The sequence below is a fragment of the Dipteris shenzhenensis genome, chromosome 4 (assembly GCF_047967505.1).
Source record: "Dipteris shenzhenensis isolate YYH24624 ecotype China chromosome 4, Dip_SZ_1.0, whole genome shotgun sequence".
NCBI lineage: Eukaryota > Viridiplantae > Streptophyta > Polypodiopsida > Gleicheniales > Dipteridaceae > Dipteris > Dipteris shenzhenensis.
In genome coordinates this window covers 35,134,525-35,155,759 of record NC_141599.1, presented here as the reverse complement: position 1 = coordinate 35,155,759, position 21,235 = coordinate 35,134,525, and the positions used below count along the sequence as shown (strand labels likewise).

At 45.7% G+C, this 21,235-nt stretch overlaps 1 protein-coding gene and 1 pseudogene across 3 annotated transcripts in view; one reads left to right on the top strand and one right to left on the bottom strand.

Moving 5' to 3' along the window:
- Positions 1–21,235, top strand: part of LOC147902764 (uncharacterized) — a 129,121-nt gene that overhangs the window by 41,577 nt on the left and 66,309 nt on the right. The window lies entirely within an intron of this gene.
- Positions 820–1,545, bottom strand: LOC147902765 (uncharacterized; annotated as a pseudogene).

The following is a 21,235-nucleotide window of genomic DNA, read 5'->3' as shown; positions in this document are numbered from 1 at the left end:
ACATTCTCACACTAATAATTCTATCACTCTCTTTTCTTTTGAAATATTATCTTATCACACACACACACTCTCTCTCTCTCTCTCTCACACACACATACACACACACACATTTTTTAAATATAGTGAAAGCTCTGATTGATTATATTACAAGAATAGTCACCTCAAAAAAGAGGTGCTAGAAAATACATCAACTGAAGATCTCATTGGCAAGTCTGCAAGCAATCAAAGAAAGATTGCTGCAGAGAACGCTTAAAGAAAGCAAACAAAGAAAAATTGGGTTCACTAAAGACTTTACAATTGCGGTCTGTCCATAAAGTCCAAAGTGCCCAATAGCGGTCTCTCTCTCTCTCTCTCACACACACACACACTTTTTTTTTTTGTGAAACTAAAAACATTATATTATGAAACATCCATTTTACAACATGGCAGTGCTCAAGAAAAGAGCCAATGCCCTATCCATCAGAAAGAGTAAAAGAAAAGCTGAATGCAAGAAACATCCAAATCTTCCTCATGCAAGGCATCATATAAGGACTGTCGCAATGAGGCCTGGAAGAACTCATAAGGGTGCTGAAGAGATGAATTGAGAAATGCATGTTTTCGCTGAAGCGAGAGGGTCCATAAGGCCCAGTATCTGATCCAATGAAAGAAAAGAGAATACTGTGACAAAGGAGCTGATAATCTGCCAAACATCCAGAAAAACCTCGAGAACCTGTGCGCTAGAAATCTGAGAGATAAAAAATAGGAGATCTTGTCCAGAAGGTCTCTGGAATTTGAACAAAACCACAATAAGTGCTGAATACTCTTAGGAGTATGATGACATCATGGACAAAGAGGAGAGGCAATCCTTCTTTGAGCCAATTTCACTCCCACTGGAAAAATACCAACAATACATTTCCATAAAAAGAGTCTCTGCTTTAAGGGCATTTTCAACTTTCATATCAATTTCAATTTTCCTTTCCACCAAGTTAAAGACTTATTCAGATGCCAAAAAGCATTTGCATGATGAGCAATCCATGGAGGAGGTAAAATCAATCGATAAGCCTGTATGGAAGTCAATAGATGCAAAGGCTGAGAAGATAATCCTGGACTTGGAGACTGAAGATGCCAATCTTGAAGCCTGTTTCTTACTTCCAAAGATGGAATCGGAACAAAAGGGAGTAAGAGATCTGCAATAATTTTCCATATGGGTCTATGATGCATCCCAAGATTGTATTTTTGACATGCTGCCGAAAAAGAGAGAATACGCCCGTGAGTATCTACCACATCATCAATGAACCGGATGCCCAACTTCATGAGATTGTAAGCTCTCATTGGTTGTTGTATAGCAAGAGGAGAGTAAAAAACAGCACTCCAGTGAAGGCTTTCCAGTCGAAGAGATGAAGTGATAGAAGCAGGATGGGGAGACCATTTGATGCGAGAGAGCACCTGCTTCCAATCCTGAATCAAGGCAGTAGAAAATGGACAACCAGGTATTTTACCTTGAAACTTGCCAAGTACTACTTCCCATGGATCAACTAGCCAATGCCCATAAGCATTTATGCGCATCTGGCCACACAAAAATGCCAGCATAATAGACCATGGCTGCTCTTGCTGGAAAAAAACCCTAAGCATAGTGATCTTTCTTGCCAACACATGAAGTTTGATGTTTAGAATATTCAAACCTCCATGGATTCTTGGAGAGCAAAGCAAGTCCATTTTGAGCAATCTCAAAGCTTTTTTATGAAGCTTAGTTTTCCAAAAAATCTCCATGGCTTGAGACATAAAAGAAGAGAGATCTCGAGATGACCAATGTAATAAAGGCAGGTAAAACTGGACATAAGCTAAAACAATGGACTGGACAATTCGAAGCCGAACATGCAAAGGCCAAGTGGAGATCTTCCAATATTCTAATTTGCCCTGAATTTTGTTGAATACCCAAGACATTTGTTGCTTATTTCTGATTTTCCAGCCAATTGGATAACCCAAATGTCTTACTATGTTCTCCGGAGGAATAATCTGACCTGGCCAAAGGAGAGCATGCCAGTCACAATGCTTGAGCGGCAAGAGTTTTGATTTCTGAAAATTAATATTTAGACGAGCTGCCAACCCAAAATCAGAAAGGGTATCCATCAATAAGCGAAGCTCCAAAGGACAATTCTTTGGCATGAAGAAAGAATCATCTGCATAAGCCTGTGCAATGAAAGGCCGCGAGCCAGGAATCTGAAGCCCCACTAGCTGTCCAGTATCAACCAGAAGATCCATATAAAGAAGCAAAGGATGTGAAGCAATAGCATAGAGCAAAGCACTGAGAGGGCATCCTTGTCGAACTGACCGTCCCAGAGTCCAAGACTCAGACAAATGATTCCCTATAAAACATTGAGCAATGGAATTTGAGTAAAGCCAATAAATGACATTAACTATCTTTGGCCCAAAACCAAGTCTAGTCATGATTTGAGAGACATAATCCCACTGTACGGTATCAAATGCCTTTGCCACATCCCCCTGCATGACCAATACATCTTGATTTGAATATTTGGCATATTCCATTGCGATGAGAGTATTGGAGATATTATCATGTATATTCCTTCTTAAAACAAAACCATATTGCCTGGGATGAAGACCATCATGAAGAATATCCTTTATCCGAAGAACCAACATTTTAGCAATAAGTTTATATATAACAGGCATCAAAGTGATGGGCCTCCAGTCAGCCATAGTCTCACATAGGAGTTTTTTGGGCACAAGCTTGACCAGACCATGCTTCCAAGCTGAAGGAAGATGTTGATGCTACCAGGCTACATTAATGAGCTTCAAGATTGGACCCTTCAATTCAGGCCAGAAGGCTACAAAAAATTGAACCGTCAAACCATCCCAACCAGGGGATTTATGTTTATCCAAATGTTTGAGAGCATCATCCAATTCAATATTTGAAAAAGACACTTCCAGCAATGAAGCTTTTGGCAAAGAAACAATAGGAGTAACAAGATCATGAAATTTGCTTCGAGCCAATTCAACCTGAGGAGTAGGAGAAGATGGCTGAGAAAAAAGCAGCTGAAAATGCTCCAAACATTGTTTTTCTAGCTGAGATAAAGTTTGGGTCCAAATACCATCTAATGTTTTGACTCTCATGATAGATTGACTTTGTCGATATGCATGTAGATTCCGAAAAAAAGATTTTGAGGAACAGCCCTTATCTAGCATAGGCTTAACTCTAGCCCTTGTCTGCCATTTGGAAAGCTTGCGTTTATCATTAGCATCAATTATGGAGGAAGCACAAGACAATGAACTCTGTTCAGAAGTAGAAAGGGACCTTTGATGGCTAATCTATATTAAGGACTGCTTGTGTGATTTTGCTTATTGAATATGATGCCTGGTTTCTGCCATGTACCATCTTCCATATTCCTTGATGACGTTTTGAATGCGGTGTACAAGCAAAATCAATATCCTCCTGAGCATGAGATAACAATGGCCTGCAAGCCAATCGAATCATTTGCTGGAATTTTTCATGAGAAATATATAATTGATTGACCTGTAAGTGTCGGACTGAAGAGAGCTGCATATCATCCAGAGGCATGCCAAATGAAAGGTTCAGCCAAAGTGGAGAGTGATCAAATAGTTGTTGAGAATAGTCAGTCCACATTTGACATGTATAATCCTCATATTGCTGAGCATGAATAAGATACAATGTATCAAGCCTAGCCCAATATTCTGTAAAAGCATTATGATGATATGTAAATCCCAAAATTGAAGGGTGAGTTACTGTCCATAAATCTGCGGTCATATGTTCCCATTGCTGAATTTCAGAGGGCAGCATATGGGAATTATGTGTGGTATTGTCCTTCCAGCTAGGAGAATTATTGAAATCACCACAAAGTATAGCATTTGTGGACCAAGGATATTGCTTTATGGAATCCCACATTCGAGCTCTACAAGCTGAAGTTTGAGAAGCATACAAGGAACCAATTTCAAAAATCTCTCCATTGATCTTGCATTGGATAATCATCCATCGGCCACATAGATCATTATATGCTACACATGGCTGCAAATCATGTCTGGCTAGAATGCACACCCCAGAGAATTGATCAGAGCCTGCATAAAATATATCATATCCTAAAAAGAACCCATGCTGGCCAGCAAAAGAATGCTGAGTATGCTCTTGCAGACACACAACATCTGGATGAGTTTTATTTATATAGTGCCAAAGGAGCCTCCATTTATTCTGGTTCCAGAGGCCCTGTATATTGTAAGAAACACATTTAAGAGAAGCACGCATGAAAATATGTACAAGAAATGAGTAGTCCCCAGAAAGAAAAGGAGGCATCATGCCTCTGCCATTGCCTCAGGGTCGCGCGCGCACACACACATACACTTTTTTTGTGAAATCTTTGATTGATTATATTATATGAGTAGCAACCTCAAAAAAAAGGTGCCACAATTACATCAACTGAAAATTTCAGTATATGCCGAAAAGACCTCATGATCTATGCAGCGGGTCTGCAAGCAATCATTCCCTGTACATTGAGAGTAACACACTTCAGATGATCAAGCATATTTATAGTTATGGGACAGGTATGTACAGCAACTAACGGGCTGTCTACGTCTGCATTTCCACCTCAATGTCCGGGCCTCTGCCCTGGGATGAAGCATCAACCTGAGGAGAGGACAAAAGTGCAGCAACTTCTTCTTCAGGAAACAAGGTCCGATTTGCAGTCACAGCAGTCTAGGTCAAGCCAACACCAGAGTTTTCAGCAGGTGTTTTCCCATGAGAGGATGCACCACACTCCAAGTCCGAGAAGGCAAAGGTCGCCTGGGGGAGATCACTTTGCAAGGAGTTTGCCATCCATCAGTCAAAAAAATTTCCCCCTTCCCCTGAGGTGGAGAGGACAAAGGCATAGGAAAAGAAGCATTACCATGTGAGACAGCCAGGGCTTTGCCTTTGTCTTGAACAGAGAAAAACTGTTTGACCCCTTTGTTTTTGACCACAGAAGAGGCATTTGCATTCTTATTCAAAGGCTGAACCATTTCAGCTTGCATTGGCATCCGTGGAGCTCGGGAAGGGCATTGTGAAGCCATGTGCCCAAATTGCTTGCATTCAAAGCAAGCACCTGCAAACAGCCCCCACTTGAGCTTGTAAAAGGCACTCCCCCATGGAAACATTATTCACAGTGACCGAATATGAAGCTGGAGTGGGATGATCTGTATCCCACAAAATGCAGAAGCGATTCGAATTTCCATTGGGTCGTGGTGGACATACCACCTTATCGAGGGAAGCTGCAATTTTAGGTAGAAGAGAAGACAAGCATTGAGGAAAATCCACTTCTTCTATCCAAACAGGGCAACGATGCCGAATCAATGCCTGGTAATCCCGGGTGGGAGACCAGGGCAGAACATGGACCATCTGCTGGCCATAGAAAAGAGGAGAGTGCTCGAGCAAAACCTGACGGAGCTCCTCATCAGCCATGATGACAAAAAAGCCCCTCGCTGCATGATGAACTTTTTTGACATAAGAACCACCCAAGGTTCGAGTCGACCAATTCCCAACATCTGCAGCAGCAGGCATCCGTCCTGGGAAGAAAATTATAATGGCATGCTTTGCATACTCCTTAACTGGATAAAATATATCATTCACTTCCACCATAATGCCAGTGGTGGGAAGTGGATCTTTCCAACCTTTACGGGTGTCTTCAAACCCTTCATGCATAACCTCATAAACAAGCTGAGCCTCAGCACAGTCATGAAGGGAATCATCTAAATCCATCACCTGTTTTTGTTTCTTGTTGGAAACTGACTTGCTTTGTGAAAGGTTTTCTCATAGGAATAATCCGCTATTCGAGTTAAGGAAAAAACTTGGAAGCAGCAACGCTTTACAAGGAGGAAAGCACAGCAGGTACAAAACTGTACGGTGTTTTCCTGGCTGTACGGACGAAATCGTACGAATTTTTGACAGTACGAAATAAATTATTATTTTTTTCCTGACAGGCAAACTGTATGGACTTCCCCGACTGTACGAACAAAACTGTACGGAATTTTCTGACTGTACGGACAAAAATCATACGGATTTTCGACAGTAAAATTTTTTTTTTCCTGACAAGCAAACTGTATGGACCTCCCCGACTGTACGGACTGTACTGATTTTTCTGACTGTACGGATGAAATTGTACGGATTTTTGACAGTACGATTTTTTTTTCCCGGATTTTTTGACAGAGCGTACGGACAGAAAACGGACGTCAAAAGGAACCTCGAGGGTGCCAAACTGAGGGAGAAACAAGCAGCTGTAGCATGGGAGCATGAGGGCTAGCATGGAATCTCACTCTCTCTCTCTCTCTTACACACTACACACACACCACACACACACACACACACACACAAACACACACACATACACCACACACACACACACACACACACACACACACACACACACACACACATTTTTGTTTTTAAAAATATTGAAATCCATGTATTTCTATATTACTCGAAGCAGTTTCCAAAAGGGAACATTCAATTACAAACATCATAAGAAGACAAGTAGACAAAGGAATCTATGTGACACACATACACGCACACTCGCGCGTGTGCACACACACACACACACCCCCACATCCCGTGTGCATGCACTAACACTCACATTCTTACTCACTCTCACTCTGCTGCCCCGCCTGCTAACCCCCCCCCCCCCCCCCCCCCCTACCCTCCCCGCCCTTCTGCTCCTGCTCCCCCACTCGCTTGCAGCCCCGCTGCCCCTCCGCGCCTACTGCCTCGCCCTCCTGCAGCTCCTCGCCTGCAGCCCCGTCCCTCCTTCAGCTCCTCGCATGCAGCTCCCTCCCTCCGCTGCCTCCCTGCCTTCAGCTCCCCCGCTCGCTGCCTTCTCTCCCCGCTTCTGCTCCACCCTCCTTCCACCCTCCCTCCCTCTTGGCTCCCCACCTAGCCTCGCCACCCTCCCTCCCTCTTGGCTTCACCCCTTCAGCCCTCCCCGCCTATACCCTCCTACAGCCCCTGCCCCACCCTGACCTATAGCCTTGTTTCAACCCCCTGGGGGTTCTCTCGTCATGAGGGAGGCGTACATGCTCCTGCTCCCACACGCCCCTGCAAAAAGACTAAGTCCTACACCGAACACGGGTCTGTCCTACGAAATGGGGAAAGGTAGCAAGGATAGGGATAAAGCTACCAAGAAAGACGACAACAAAGCCAAGAAACAAACACAACTGAAACTCGAAGATGTGAACACGCACTACAACCGCAGTGGACTCGGAGTGGACAGCAAAGCAAAGGCGGGACCCACCTCGGCCTCCGCTTTAGCTTCAGTTTCAGCTTCAGTCTCCTATACAGTTACTGTATACAAGACCATAAAATAAGAATGGTCTCATCCTAATCCCATGATGTGGCGGCAATGTGCAAACCGCTCTGTAGGCAAGCTCTTAGTGAGCAAATCTGCAGGATTATCATCAGTATGCACCTTCACAAGCTCAAGTCGCTTGTCTTCCAGTACCTCCCTAATGAAATGATATTTCACCTCTATATGCTTGGTCTTCTGATGAAAGACCGGATTCTTTGCCAACATGATAGCACTCTGACTATCACAATGCAAAACTGGCATATCTCCTGTAATGCCCAAATCTCCCACCAGCCGAGTAAGCCATATTGCTTCCTTGCAGGCCTCAGTGGCTGCAACATATTCAGCTTCAGTGGTTGACAGTGCAACGCATTTCTGCAACCGAGACACCCATGATATAGCACCTCCTGCAAATGTGAAAATATAACCGGTAGTAGACTTCCGGTTATCTGCATTCCCTGCATAGTCTGAATCTGTAAAACCATGCACCAATGCATCCTGCCTACCATAGCATATGCACAAGTCTTTGGTACCCTTGAGATACCTCAAGACACCTTTCACTGCTTCCCAATGCCGCTTGCCTGGATTTGCCATATACCTGCTGATGACTCCCACCGCAAAAGCAATATCCGGACGAGTGGCAACCATGGCATACATCAAAGAACCAACTGCAGATGCATACGGAACCTTGGCCATTTCAGCCTTATCATCATCTGATCTGGGGCTGTCCTTACTGCTGAGTTTTAAATGTGGAGGCAACGGGGTACTAATAGACTTCCCCCCCTCCATTTTAAAGCGCTGCAGTACTTTGTCAATGTACTCTTTCTGTGACAGAAACAAAAGTCCCTTGGACCTGTCACGAGTAATCCGCATGCCAAGAATATGATTTGCATCACCCAAGTCTTTCATGTCAAAAGACTTATGCAATTGTTTCTTCAAAGCACTAATCTCATGCTGAGATTTACTGGCAATAAGCATGTCATCCACATATAGAATGAGTAGCATCAAACTGCCATCTTTTGCCCGTTTGGTGTACAAGCAATGATCGGTCTCACACCTATGATACCCTTGGGACTGCATGAAGGCATCAAACTTCTTGTACCATTCCCTTGGCGCCTACTTGAGTCCATACAAGCTCCTCTTGAGCTTACACACAAGCTGCTCTTTCCCTTTAACAGCATATCCCTCTGGCTGACTCATATAGATCTCATCATGGAGATCTCCGTGAAGAAAAGCTGTCTTCACATCCATTTGACATAAATCCATGTCTTCATGAGCAACAAGAGCTAACACTGCTCTCAAAGTAGTCATCTTGACTACAGGGGAAAAAATCTCATCAAAGTCAATGCTCTTCTCCTGCTTAAATCCCTTGGCAACCAATCTGGCCTTATACCTAGGTAAAGCATTTGAATCCACTTTGACTTTGTAAACCCACTTGCATGGAAAAACCTTTCTGCCTGCAGGTAACTGCACCAAGTCCCATGTATCATTTTGAAGTAGGGAGTCCATTTCTGACTGCATGGCTTTCTCCCACTCCCACCTCTTTTTCTCTGTTCTGCCCATAGCTTCCTTGAAGCTGGAAGGCTCACCACAATCTGTCAGCATGATAAAATCAGCCACATTATTGGCTCCTGGAACAAACCTGGCAGGAGGCCGTTGTGCACGGGTGCTCCTCCTAACAAAATGTTCCGGATTAGGCTGCTGTCCAGCCTGTTCTTCATGCATGACGGGTGGCTGTACCACCATATCTGGCTGTTCTACAGCCCCATCTGCTGGCATATCTAGTGGTGCATCATTGGCAAAATTATCTGGCTGATTTTCAGCCTGTATACCCTCTTGAACAGGGTGATCTGCAGCAGGCTGCTGCTGCATATAAATGGGCATTCTTTGCTGTCCAACATCATCATAAATAACCCTCCTGTATTCCACAGGTTGCACGGGTTCCTTGTGTACACTATCCTCTTTAAAGATGACATCATTGCTGCGTATAATCTTCCGTTTAACGGGATCCCATAATCTGTACCCCATTTCACCTTCGTCACCATAACCCATAAAGATGCATCTGATAGACTTTGGATCTAGTTTGGTGCGCAGTTCTTTGCGTACATAAGCAAAGCACTCGCAGCCAAATACACGTAAGTGCTTATATGAAGGTGGCTTGCCAGACCACACCTCCTCTGGCACTTTCAACTCCAAAGCCTTGTTTGGCGACCTGTTAATAATGTGAACTGCTGTTTGCACGGCTTTTGCCCAAAAGCCATGGGGTAATGCAGCATAAGACAACATACATCGAACCTTCTCCTGAATAGTTCGATTCATACGCTCACTTGCACCATTTTGAGATGCATTATGAGGAGCTGTGAGTTCCTGTTTGATGCCCTTAGCTTGGCAAAACTGCACAAAAGCATGTGACACATACTCACCCCCATTATCGGATCTGAGGCATTTCAGCCTACGACCTGTCCGATTGTCAACCTGAGCGACAAACTTCTTGAAAGCATCTAAGGCATCTCCCTTATGCTTCAAGAAATAGACCCACACTTTGCGTGTGGCATCATCAATGAAAGTAATAAAATATTTTGCACCCCCTAGTGATAACTGTGGCATCTCACACAAATCAGTGTGCACTAGATCAAGTGGTGCTCTATTCTGGGGAGTTCTCCTCTTATGAGGAGTCACAGAATGCTTGCCAAATATACAATGATCACAAGTAGGCAAATCTGAAAAAGAAAGAGGCGGCAGATAACCCAAACGTGACAGTTCTTGCATTCCTTTAGCAGACATGTGTCCCAACTGGCTATGCCACAATGAAACCTTTGGCAGCTCGGTTATGGCAACAACATGATTACCCACACTGGAAACATAAAGAGGGTACAAGGTATCACTCTTAAAACCCTCAGCCACTACAGTCTGGCCATCAGTAATCACCCATTTGGAATCCCCAAATGTGGTGTGGTAACCACTGTCATCCAATAAGCCAGTGCTAATCAGATTTTTCTTGATTTGCGGCACATGGCGGACACCATCAAGCATGAATATGCGTCCATCAGGAAATACTATCTGTATACTACCAATCCCTGCAATCTGATATGCATAGTTGTTCCCAAGATGAACAACTCCATGAGTACCTGTGTAGGAAGTAAACCACTCCCTATGAGGAGTAACATGAAAAGAGGCACCTGAATCCAAGAGCCAGGTGTGCATGTCGTGACCATCAATAACCAAGGCATGTGCTATTACAGCAGAAGAGCATAAAACATCTTGTATGTCACTGTCACTGTCCTCTGCTGCAACATTCACTGCATCCAAATCATCTGCCTTGGCCTTGCCTTTGCCTTTGCTTGCATTTCCTGCATCCTTTGTTTCAGCCTTCTTGGCTTTCTGATCCCGTATGAACTTGAAGCACTTAGACTTCACATGTCCCTTCTTGCCACAATAAAAGCATTCAATATCCTTTTTACCACGGGACTGACTTCGGGATTTGGATTTACTAGCAGATCTCCCCTTCTGCTGAGTCCTGCCTCTATCCTGTACCTGCAAAGCATTTGAAGACTTGCTGCCCGCATTATTCTTCCTGCTCATCTCCTCCATAAGGAGAGAGCTCTCTACATCAGCATATATAAGAGTGACATTTGAATTAGACAGGGTGGTCTTGAAAGTGTCCCAACTCTCAGGGAGGGTACACAACAGGAAAGTAGCCTTAAACTCCTCATCAAGATTCAACCCCTGTGCAATCAGTTGTGTAAAGATGGCATTGAACTCACTCAAGTGTGAGGTCATAGCTGTGCCTTCCTTCATGCGAAGATCAACCAGCTTCTTCAGCCAATAAACCTTAATGGCTGAGCTCTTTTGGGCATACAATTCTTCTAGTCTTTGCCATAGACCATAAGAGGTCTTTTCAGCCTGAACATTGAACACAAGAGTGTCTGAAATAGTGAGCATGATAGCTGCCCTCGCAGACAAATCAAGCTCTTCCCAGTCATCAGCTGCCATGTCAGATGGCTTGACACCCTTCACTCTTATGGGCTTAGCAATCTTCTTTAACAACATTCAAGCACTGTTCTGCCCATAATGCATAGTTGTGTGCTCCTTCCAGTTTCTTTATGTTCAGAATCGAAGAATCACTTCCCCCTGATGCCATATCAGATAAGGAAAGTACCTGACTCCCTGGAAGTAAAAAAGACTGAATAAAAATTCTGATTTCTCAGAAAAAACCTGCTCTATTCAAGAGCCAGAAGCACTCTCAATGGTGCTGTTTTTACTGTCAGGAAAATCTGCAGCAAAACAGTAAATGACCCTGCAAATACTGTACCTTCTGACACACTGTACCGTGCTCAAAGAGGCATAAAAACAGTAATTTCAGACTGCTGCAGCTGCTCAACAAGTGCTTAACAGTGCATAATCATCTGACAAAGCACAAACACTGCTGTAAACACTACTGTACTGACTGTACTGATCACTTCTCCCACCTCAGATGAGGTATTGCACTGAGTTAAATTGCATAAACCACTTGGCAAACACCCAAGAAAAAAAAATGACACTTCAGCCTGTCACAGAACCTGCAACAGAAAATGGGATAAATCCCAAGCAATCACCCTTATACCAAGGGGAGAAAATGCATCTGAAGATCTCTGTCGGTAACCCAAGTGCTATCAAACAAAGTCTGGGCAAAAGCCCCTTGATCTGACACTTGAATCAAGTGGAGAACACCTCAACACTGAGGTAGCATGCAATATGAAAATCTCTCTGACAAAATCATCCACCAGTGTAATGCATATACTGCCCTGTGTAGAAATGACATACACAGATCCCAACATACAAACACTCAATGAGGAACCTTTTGAGCACTGTCAACGATGGACAGTTAGGGACCGAGTAAACTCGATGCGCCCTGGAGGGGAGGCTTTGGGACTGTACGGAGGAGCTACGAGGAACTGTACCGGACAATACGGAGAAAATGCGACGAGCTGTACGGAGGGGTTACGGAGATGTCCTGCGAGCTGTATGGAGCGGTTACGGAGCTATACGGCAGGCTGTACAAATAGAAGACAGAGAAAAAACAAGAGGAGGTTGTGTGAAGTGAGAGAAAGAAAGAAAGAAAGAAAGTTTATTAAAGTCTTCGGAAGACCGATGGGTCTATGAGACTGTGAAAATCCTGATACAACGAGTTGTGGTAGTGGAGCTACTAAACGAGCGTCCATACCAATGCAAAAATGCAGAGTGGCAGTACTAAGTCGTAAGTACAACATAGTCATGTCGATGGTCGACTATATATCAATCTCAGCATCATCATCCCCAGCAACAGCAAGATATCAGGATGGATGAGGCAGTGGAGGCATGAAGTCGGCAATAGAGTGCTGTCGGCCACTCCGAGGTGTGGTCCTGGCACGTCTCCTAAGTCGTAGCTCTGCGTCTAACCAGGGCTACTCTGACCCCCGTCAGTCGCGCTCCAACTCTAAACAAGGAGGGGATGTCTCCAAGTGTGATATGTGTGTCGACCCTCTGTCTGCGCTCTCGGGTCAGGGGCTCTAGGTCACAGTCATGTCGAGGCCTCGTCTCGTTGGGGTCCATGTGATCTAGCTGAAAGAACTCCGTGATAGAGCTCTGAGAGGGATCAACTGAGGAAGAAATCTGCTCCTATCTCCGTGCTCGGAGTATCCTCTCGCGGTGTCCAAGTGCCTCATGAATGAAACCTGCCAAACACCGCTGGTCTAGGTAGGAGAGGAAATGGGCTAAAATCCCATAACTATCTCTGAAGAGGCAGTGGAAACGTCCTCGGATCTCATAGTACACAGCCTACAGGACACCTGAAGATGAAATGCTCCTGTGTTTCAACCTCCTGTATGTCACATAGTGTGCATATGCGCTGCTCCCTGGGTAGTCGCTCTGCTCGGCCGCTCTCGATGCGAAGTCTGTGTGAAGAGACCCGGAATTGCCCAAGAGAGATCCTCATCAAGTGGGGTAGGTGAATCTGTGTGTATCCTGGTGGGTCAATGAAACCCTCCGCTGTGATATGTAACAAGTGATCTCTGTAGAAGCTAAGCTTCACTGGGAGTTCACTCGGTTCCAACCAGGTCCGAAAAGTGTGTAGCTGTAGTAGATCCTCACGGATAACCTGGTTGACCTCGTGTGATAAGAGGGGAGAGAATGGAGCATCCATGCTATACTGGAAGGGAGGTAGTCTATCCATGTGGAGTCCCAGTCGCTCAAACCATCTCTCTGTACATGCATACCAGCACCTCTGATCTCCTCCTGCTGCAAGTGTCATAGAAGAGGATAAAGCTATCCATGGTAGCCTGCTACGCCGCGAGGTATAATCCCCATATTCCCTAACTCGGTACAGATATGTGATGACCTAAAATGCAGCATCTAGCTATAAAGGGGGTGACCCAAACTCAGCCTGAATGATCTGGTGAGGAACGGATGACTTACCATGAATCATCCGTGATAGCATGAGAGTCTCTGCCGCTCCACACGGGCCCACTCTGTATCCGACAAGTCTGACCCCCAACAAGGACTGCCGTACATCCCCGTTGGACGAGCCAAGGAGTCAAAAAGCAATCCCTTGGTGCGTGGATCCTGAAAGTGTGAGCGAAAGCACTGCCTCTCTAGCCTGGCCAATGAGGCATACCCTCTACTCAAGCGTGCCTACATCGCGGGTCTCATAGTGAAGCTCGGTCCGGAGAAGATAACCCCAAGATAAGTGTATGATGAAACTATCTCAAGAGATGACCCCGCAAATGTGAACTGCTCCTGACGCATGATGGCTCGAGATGTATTGAAGATCATGACCTTGGTTTTACCCAGGTTGACCTTCAAATCATGAGACTCACAAAAGGACTGTAGTGCATCTAGGTGTCTTTGAAGCCCCTCTGCTGAGGAAGACAAGAGAGCCACGTCATCTGCATAGAGCAAAATCTGGATCAACGTGCCCGCAAGAGAGCAACCTACACCCCCCTATGTCTGCATCACTGTCTCAAGCTCGTCAATGTAGAGGCCAAACAAGGTAGGCGACAAAGGACACCCTTGTTTGACCCCGATGGTACTCATGATCTCGTTTGTCCACCCGGATCCTACCCGAACTCTGCCAGAAACTCTCTCGTAAAGTGCCATGACAGCCCAAATGATCTCCTGGTCAGAGTCATAGCTCAAGACCTTGCAAGTCACGACTCACGACTTTAAAGGTTTAAACTGACAATTGAATCTTGATATTCAAACATCCAGATAAACAACTTAACAAGAGCCTAGAGGGCTACATAGATTATATACCAATCATCATAGATCAATAAATGTAGGTAGCATGGCAACAGTCAATCCGTCAGATGTGACATGAATGAAATTTGCATAAATCAATAGATCATAGATCAATAAACGTAGGTAGCATGGCAACAGTTAGTCAGATGTGACATGAATGAAATGTGCATCTTGATACATATAATCGAAACGAAACTTTCGCCTCTCGAGAGTCAACATCTCTCAAGATTCAGCCTAAGTGGAATCTACGAGGTCACTACCACTGCTGGATCCAAAGTCACCATCAATGATAGCATGGTTAAGTCAAACTCAATGTTAGTTGTTACACCTGACCCCAAAAAAAATAATCAGGAGTGTCTAAAGGTGTTTTAAGGTAAGACACGTGTCTTAAGTGTCTTATCATAAGACACGAGTGTCTTAAGAACCACAGGGGATCCCATGATGTAATGAACAACACTGGAGCCTCCCCCATGTGGAAAGCATGTGAAACCACCTGAAGCGGGCCATCTGTGTCAAGACCATTATAGATAATGAGATCATGTATTCTGCCTAGGTCTAATAGGGCCTGCCCATAGGATGAGAGTGGACCTCGCCTGTCAGCCGAAACCCGTAGCATACCTACCTCCTCAAGGTCAACATCTGCCAGTAGAGTGGAATCATCTCTGAAATCAAGAAGTGGTACCTGACGGGTCCTTGTCCTCGCGTTGAAGTCCCCCACTAGAAGGACTTCTCCGCGGCTAGAAAAGTCAACGATGGACTGATAAAGGATAGCAAATGGGGATGTCTCATAATCACCTCGAATATCTCTGGCAAAGTGGGAGGTCTCCGGGGGGAAGTAGCAAACTGCGACAAACGTATCCTGGCTGTCCGTGTGTCGTATCCGGATCCAAAGAAATCTGGAATGTGTATCTCTCTGCTCTACTGAAATGATTCCCCGAAGTGTGGATCTGAAAAGGACTGCAACTCCACCTGAACCTCGAACTCCTCCTGTACCCCTCGTCTCATCTCTGTAGGCAGACTCCCATGTATATCTGTTGACTATTGGGAGAGGGCGCTCTGGACTCTGATGTGTCTCTGTATAGAAGACTATGTCGTGGCTTGTATAGAATTATGAGAAGTTCCCTGGTTCTGACCATAAGGTACCATTACAGTTCCAAATGGTGCAGGACAGGGTCTCGGATATTTGAGTCTCATAGGCCCCGCTTCCCTATGTAGGGGAGGGGGCAAGGGTCCTACGGGGGCCTGTAAGAAGTCGTCTCTCTCGTACCACTGCCCACTTCCCCTCCTTTCAGGCCTGATCCCGCTGCAGCAGCAAAGAGCGCCTCTCCTCAACCTGTAGAGGTGTGAGGTTCTCATCCATGGAGATCGCTGGCTGATCTCGAAGGACTGACCTACGTCGTAGAGCTGAAAGTCGTGCCTGAGTGTCATGAAATCGTATGATCAGGGGTTGCTCTTGGTTGGGATCTCTCCCCACCCGCCACGCCCTCTCTATCTTGTGCTCAGCCACACCCAGGGTAGCAGTCACGAACGCAGTCGCATCTACCATCGGTGTAGCCTCAGTGCGTGGGATCCCGCGTACTCTGATGTTGAGAGCCTTACTGGCTCTCTGCTGTTGCTCCATGAGGGTAGCCGAAACGGTGACCCTTGCGGATTCCCATTTGGCCACGTCAACCCATCTGGAAGTCTCCTCAATAGCAGATTGCATGCTCGCAATCTGTGCCTCGACCACCGAGGTACTCCCTGGGGCAGTGTGTATGGCTATGACCTCCTGTCGGAGCTGCATGATATCATGTCTGAGTCCCTGAATAAGACCCGCCTGCTCCTGTGTGTATGATGCGGCTCTGCTCTTGGTTGAAGCGGACCTGCTCCCATGCGAAGCGAGCCAGCTCCATCTCACGCTCACGAAAACTATGTATCTTCGTGAGTAGGGTCTCACGGGCCTCTGGTGTGTCAGTCCACCCATGTCCATGCTGAAACTGTGGTGACTGTGGCACCGAAAACTAGACGGTGGCTGAGTGAGGAACAGAAATGACAGTGGAATGGATGAGGTAGTCCCAACAGGGTGTGGGAGGGTGGGTTGACTGAGAGGGAGAGGGGAGAGTGAAGCGTAATGCAGCACAGTGTATGACACCTCCGAAGTAGGGGTCATAAGCTATGCGAGAGCTGTAATAGGAGAAGAGGGAAAGCGAACAACAACCGGCGCCATGGGCATGAGTATGTGACTGATCGTAGATGTAGATGGAGCTGAGACTGGAACTAGAGCTAGGCCTGAAGCGGGGATTGAAGTCAAAGTAGAGATAGAGATAGAGGGAGCTGAGGTTGGAGCTGAAAACGAAACTGACACTGTAGCGGGAGTTGAGGTTGAGGTTGAGGTAGAGATAGATGCTGAAGAAGCTGAGGCGGGTCCTACCTTTGCCTTGCTGTTTACCTCGAGTCCACTTCGAATAGGTCAGAAACTGCTCAAGAGAGATCCTCAGCGAGTGGGGTAGGTGAATCTGCGTGTATCTTGGTGGATCAATGAAACCCTCTGCTGTGATATGTAAGAAGTGATCTCTATAGAAGCCCAGCTTCACTGGAAGATCACTCGGGCCCAACCAAGTCCGGAATGTGTGTAGCTGTAGTAGATCCTTACGGATAACCTGGTTAACCTCGTGTGATAGGAGGGGGGAGAAAGGAGCATCCATGTTGTACTAGAAAGGAGGTAGTCTGTCCATGTGGAGCCCTAGTCCTGCAAACCATCTCTCTGTGCGTGCATACCAACACCTTTGGTCTCCCCTGCTGCAAGTGCCATAGAAGAGGACAATGCTAGCCATGGTATCCTGCTACGCCCGGATCTTTAATCCCCATACTCCTTGACTCGGTACAGATACGTAATGACCTGAAATGCAGCATCTAGTTGTAATGGGGGTGACCCAAACTCCACCCGGATGATCTGGTGAGGGACGGATGGCTTACCACGGATCATCCATGATAACATGAGAACCTGTAGCCACTCCACCCTGGCCCACTCTGTATCAGACAAGTCTGGCCCCCAGCATGGATTGCCATGGACCAAGGAGTCAAAAAGCAACCCTTTGGTCCGTGGATCCTGAAAGTGAGAGCGGAAGCACTACCTCTCTAGTCTAGCCAATGAAGCATATCCTCTGCTCAAGTGTGCATTCATCGCAGGTCTCATAGTGAAGATGGGTCCGAAAAGACGACCCCAAGATAGGTGTATGATGAAACTACCTCAACAAGGGACCCATCAAATGTAAAATGCTCATCGCGCATGATGGCTCGAGATGTATTGAAGATCATAACCTTGGTTTTACCCAAGTTGACCTTCAAATCATGAGACTCACAAAAGGACTGCAGTGCGTCCAGATGTCTGTAGAGCCCCTTTGCTGAGGAGGACAAGAGAGCCACGTCATCTGCGTAAGGCAATATCTGGATCAACGTGCCCGCAAGAGAGCATCCTACCCTACCCTATGCCTGCATCATTGTCTCGAGCTCATCGATGTAGAGGCCAAACAAGGTAGCTGATAATGGGCACCCTTGTTTGACCCCGATAGTACTCATGAACTCGTCTATTCATCTAGATCCTGTCCGGACTCTGCCTGAAACTCGCTCATAAAGTGCCATGACAGCCCAAATCATCTTCCTTGTAGGCAACGTATGAGGCGGGCTCTCGGAACACTGTCAAATGCCTTGCGGAAATCCACAAAGCAACAATAAACCCTCTGCTTTCATGCCCTCACCTCCTCGAAGATACATCTGAACGCGAGAATATGGTCCATGGTCCCATGATCCCGTCTGAAACCAGCCTGTCTTGCTGCTCTGAGTCCTCGACACTCTGCAAATCTGTTGACCTCATAATCAAGTACTGATGCATAAATCTTGGACATGACATGTCCAATCATAATGGTCCTGTAGTTCTCCGCGTTCATGGGATCCCCTGCCTTGTGGATGGGTGAGATAGTGTTGATGGTCCAGGTGCGTGGAAACCCCAAGCAAACAGCTTCATTAAATAGCTTGGCTAAGATCGAGGACGTTGGTAGTGAGGCTGAAGTCGAATCTACAGAGGCTAAGGATGAGGTAGATGTGGTGGTGGTTTCCTTTTGTACCATTGTTTGGAACTGCAATGGTACCTTATGGTTAGAGCTAGGGAATTTCTTGAAGTCTTATGCAAGATGAGACGTAGCCTTTATACAGAGACACACTAGAGCCCATGGTCCCTTTTACCAGTGGTCAGTGGATAGACATGGGAGATAGCATACATGAACAAAAGTAGAGAGACATGTGGAGTACTTAGCAAAGCTTGGTAACGAAGCAATTTACTTACTCTCCCTTCACACATGGACCCTTAGCACTATCATCCCCATTCACAAAGTAGGGGATCCCATGAGCAGTGAAAACTATAGGACCATTATGATTGGGCATGTCATGTTCAAGCTTTCTGCATCAATACTTGACATAGAGGTCAACCGATTTGCACATATGGAGTGACTCAGGGCTGAGGAACAGGGTGGATTTTGCCACGATCATGGGATTCTAGAGTCACATACCCTCAAGATATCATTGAGAAGCCATGACATGAAGCATAGGGTGTATTTCTGGTTTGTGGATTTTCGCAAAGCCTTTGCTACAATGCTGAGAGCTTGGCTTATCAGACGCTTGCAAGATTTGGGTTATGATTAGGAGATCATTTGGGCTGTTATGGCTGTAACCTGATTTCTCTATCCTAGCTTCTACTTACTGATCACGGGAGTAGCACCATGATTATCCACCCAGCCAATTCTACCAAGGCTTCCCAGCGAGAGAGAAAGAGTTTTTTCGAAATCACGTAAATCCACAATTCTTCCATTCTCTCACAAGCCTTGACAGACCCCAAATCCCTAGATAGATCTAGATGCCACATGTCATCCATATAGGGCCTTCCTAATGCAACATTTCACCCCTCTCTTGGGATGCATTTAATTCCTTACCCCTAGGCACAATCTTTGCACTAGGCCCTTGGTCTCAGATCTATCTAGTCTGGTGCTATCAGCCCTCACCTAGGACCTTGACATTAATCCCTCCCGATCATTTACATAAAGTGCAAACACATATATTATAAAAATAGATCCTATAAGGGAAATGTCGACTGATTCTTCCGAGGTCATGCTACCTCGGCTAGAGCGTAACATTCCTTCCCTCTTCAGACATCAGCGTCCTCGATGATAAAGTCTGGGAACACTCTCCGCAACTGATATACGGATTCCCAGGTAGCTTCGGATAGAGGCTGACCATGCCATGCAACCAACACCGTGGGTATCTTCCGATTTCGTATTTGCATTGTTCCTCGGTCCAGGATTCTTGTTGGTTTGCGCCTTGCAATATCCTCTATCTCCTGAAACAAAACCACACCTTCGATTAGTGAGTCACCAGTATGTAAAAATTTCTTTAAACGTGAAACATGAAAAACCGGGTGCACCTTACACCCCTGTGGCAATTCTAATTTATAGGCTACACTGCCTATTCTCTTTAGAATTAACCACGGCCCACAGTATCGAGGTGATAACTTAGCACACTCTCCTGAAGTCAACGACTTCGAGTGCGAAGGAATTCTGAGAAAAACTTTTTCTCCTTCTTCAAATACTCTTATAGACCGATTTTCATCCGCATACACCTTGGCTCTATCCATAGCCTGGCGGATGTTAGCTCTCGCAAGTGCTAGCATCTCCCGCATCTGAACTACAAAGTTCGCGGCACTAGGCACTTTCTGAGGTACTCCAACTATAGTCGGATTGGCTGGCCTATAACCATAGTTCAGTTCAAACGGACTGAACCCAGTAGATGAATGTTTTCGATCATTGTAGGCAAACTCCAACAATGGCAACCACTTGTCCCATGTATGTTGCCTTAATGACACATATGCTCTCAGCATATCCTCTAAAATCTGGTTGACTCTCTCCGTCTGACCATCCGTCTCAGGATGATCCCCACTACTCATTCCCAACTCAGTCCTTAGTGTCTCGAATACCGCTGTCCAAAAGTGACCGGTAAACCTGACATCTCTGTCTGACACTATGGATCTAGGCAATCCATGCAGACGAAATATATGTCTAATAAACAACTCCGCTACTTGCGGGGCACTAATAGACTCTCTAGTCGGAATGAAGTGAGCCATCTTGGTTAGACGATCAACCACCACAAGGATAGAATTATACCCTCCTTGTGTTGTAGGTAACCCTACAATAAAGTCCATGGAAATGCTCTCCCACTTACTTAGTGATATTTCCAAGGGCTGTAAAAGTCCGGGTGGCTTCACCCGCTCGGCCTTACTTACCTGACACGAGAAACACCGTGTCACATATTCATGAATATGCTTTTTCATCTTTGGCCAAAAGAAATCTCGCTTCACGAGATCATATGTCTTCTCGACTCCTGGATGTCCCGCACACGGGCTATCATGGCATTGTCGAATGACTCTCTGCCTGAGATCATTCTGACCAGGTACTACAACCTTGCCATTTCTAACTAGCATACCATCCCTTATGGTATATCTTGCATAAGTTTGGCCTTTTCTGGATGCCAGGTCATCCTTTTCACTTTCCCCGGGTTTTAACACATGAGCCTTAAGCCATAAGCTCTGGACAAACTCGTCCACCTTCTGAGTTTCTTTTATCTCGGTCATTAGAGCACTCTCT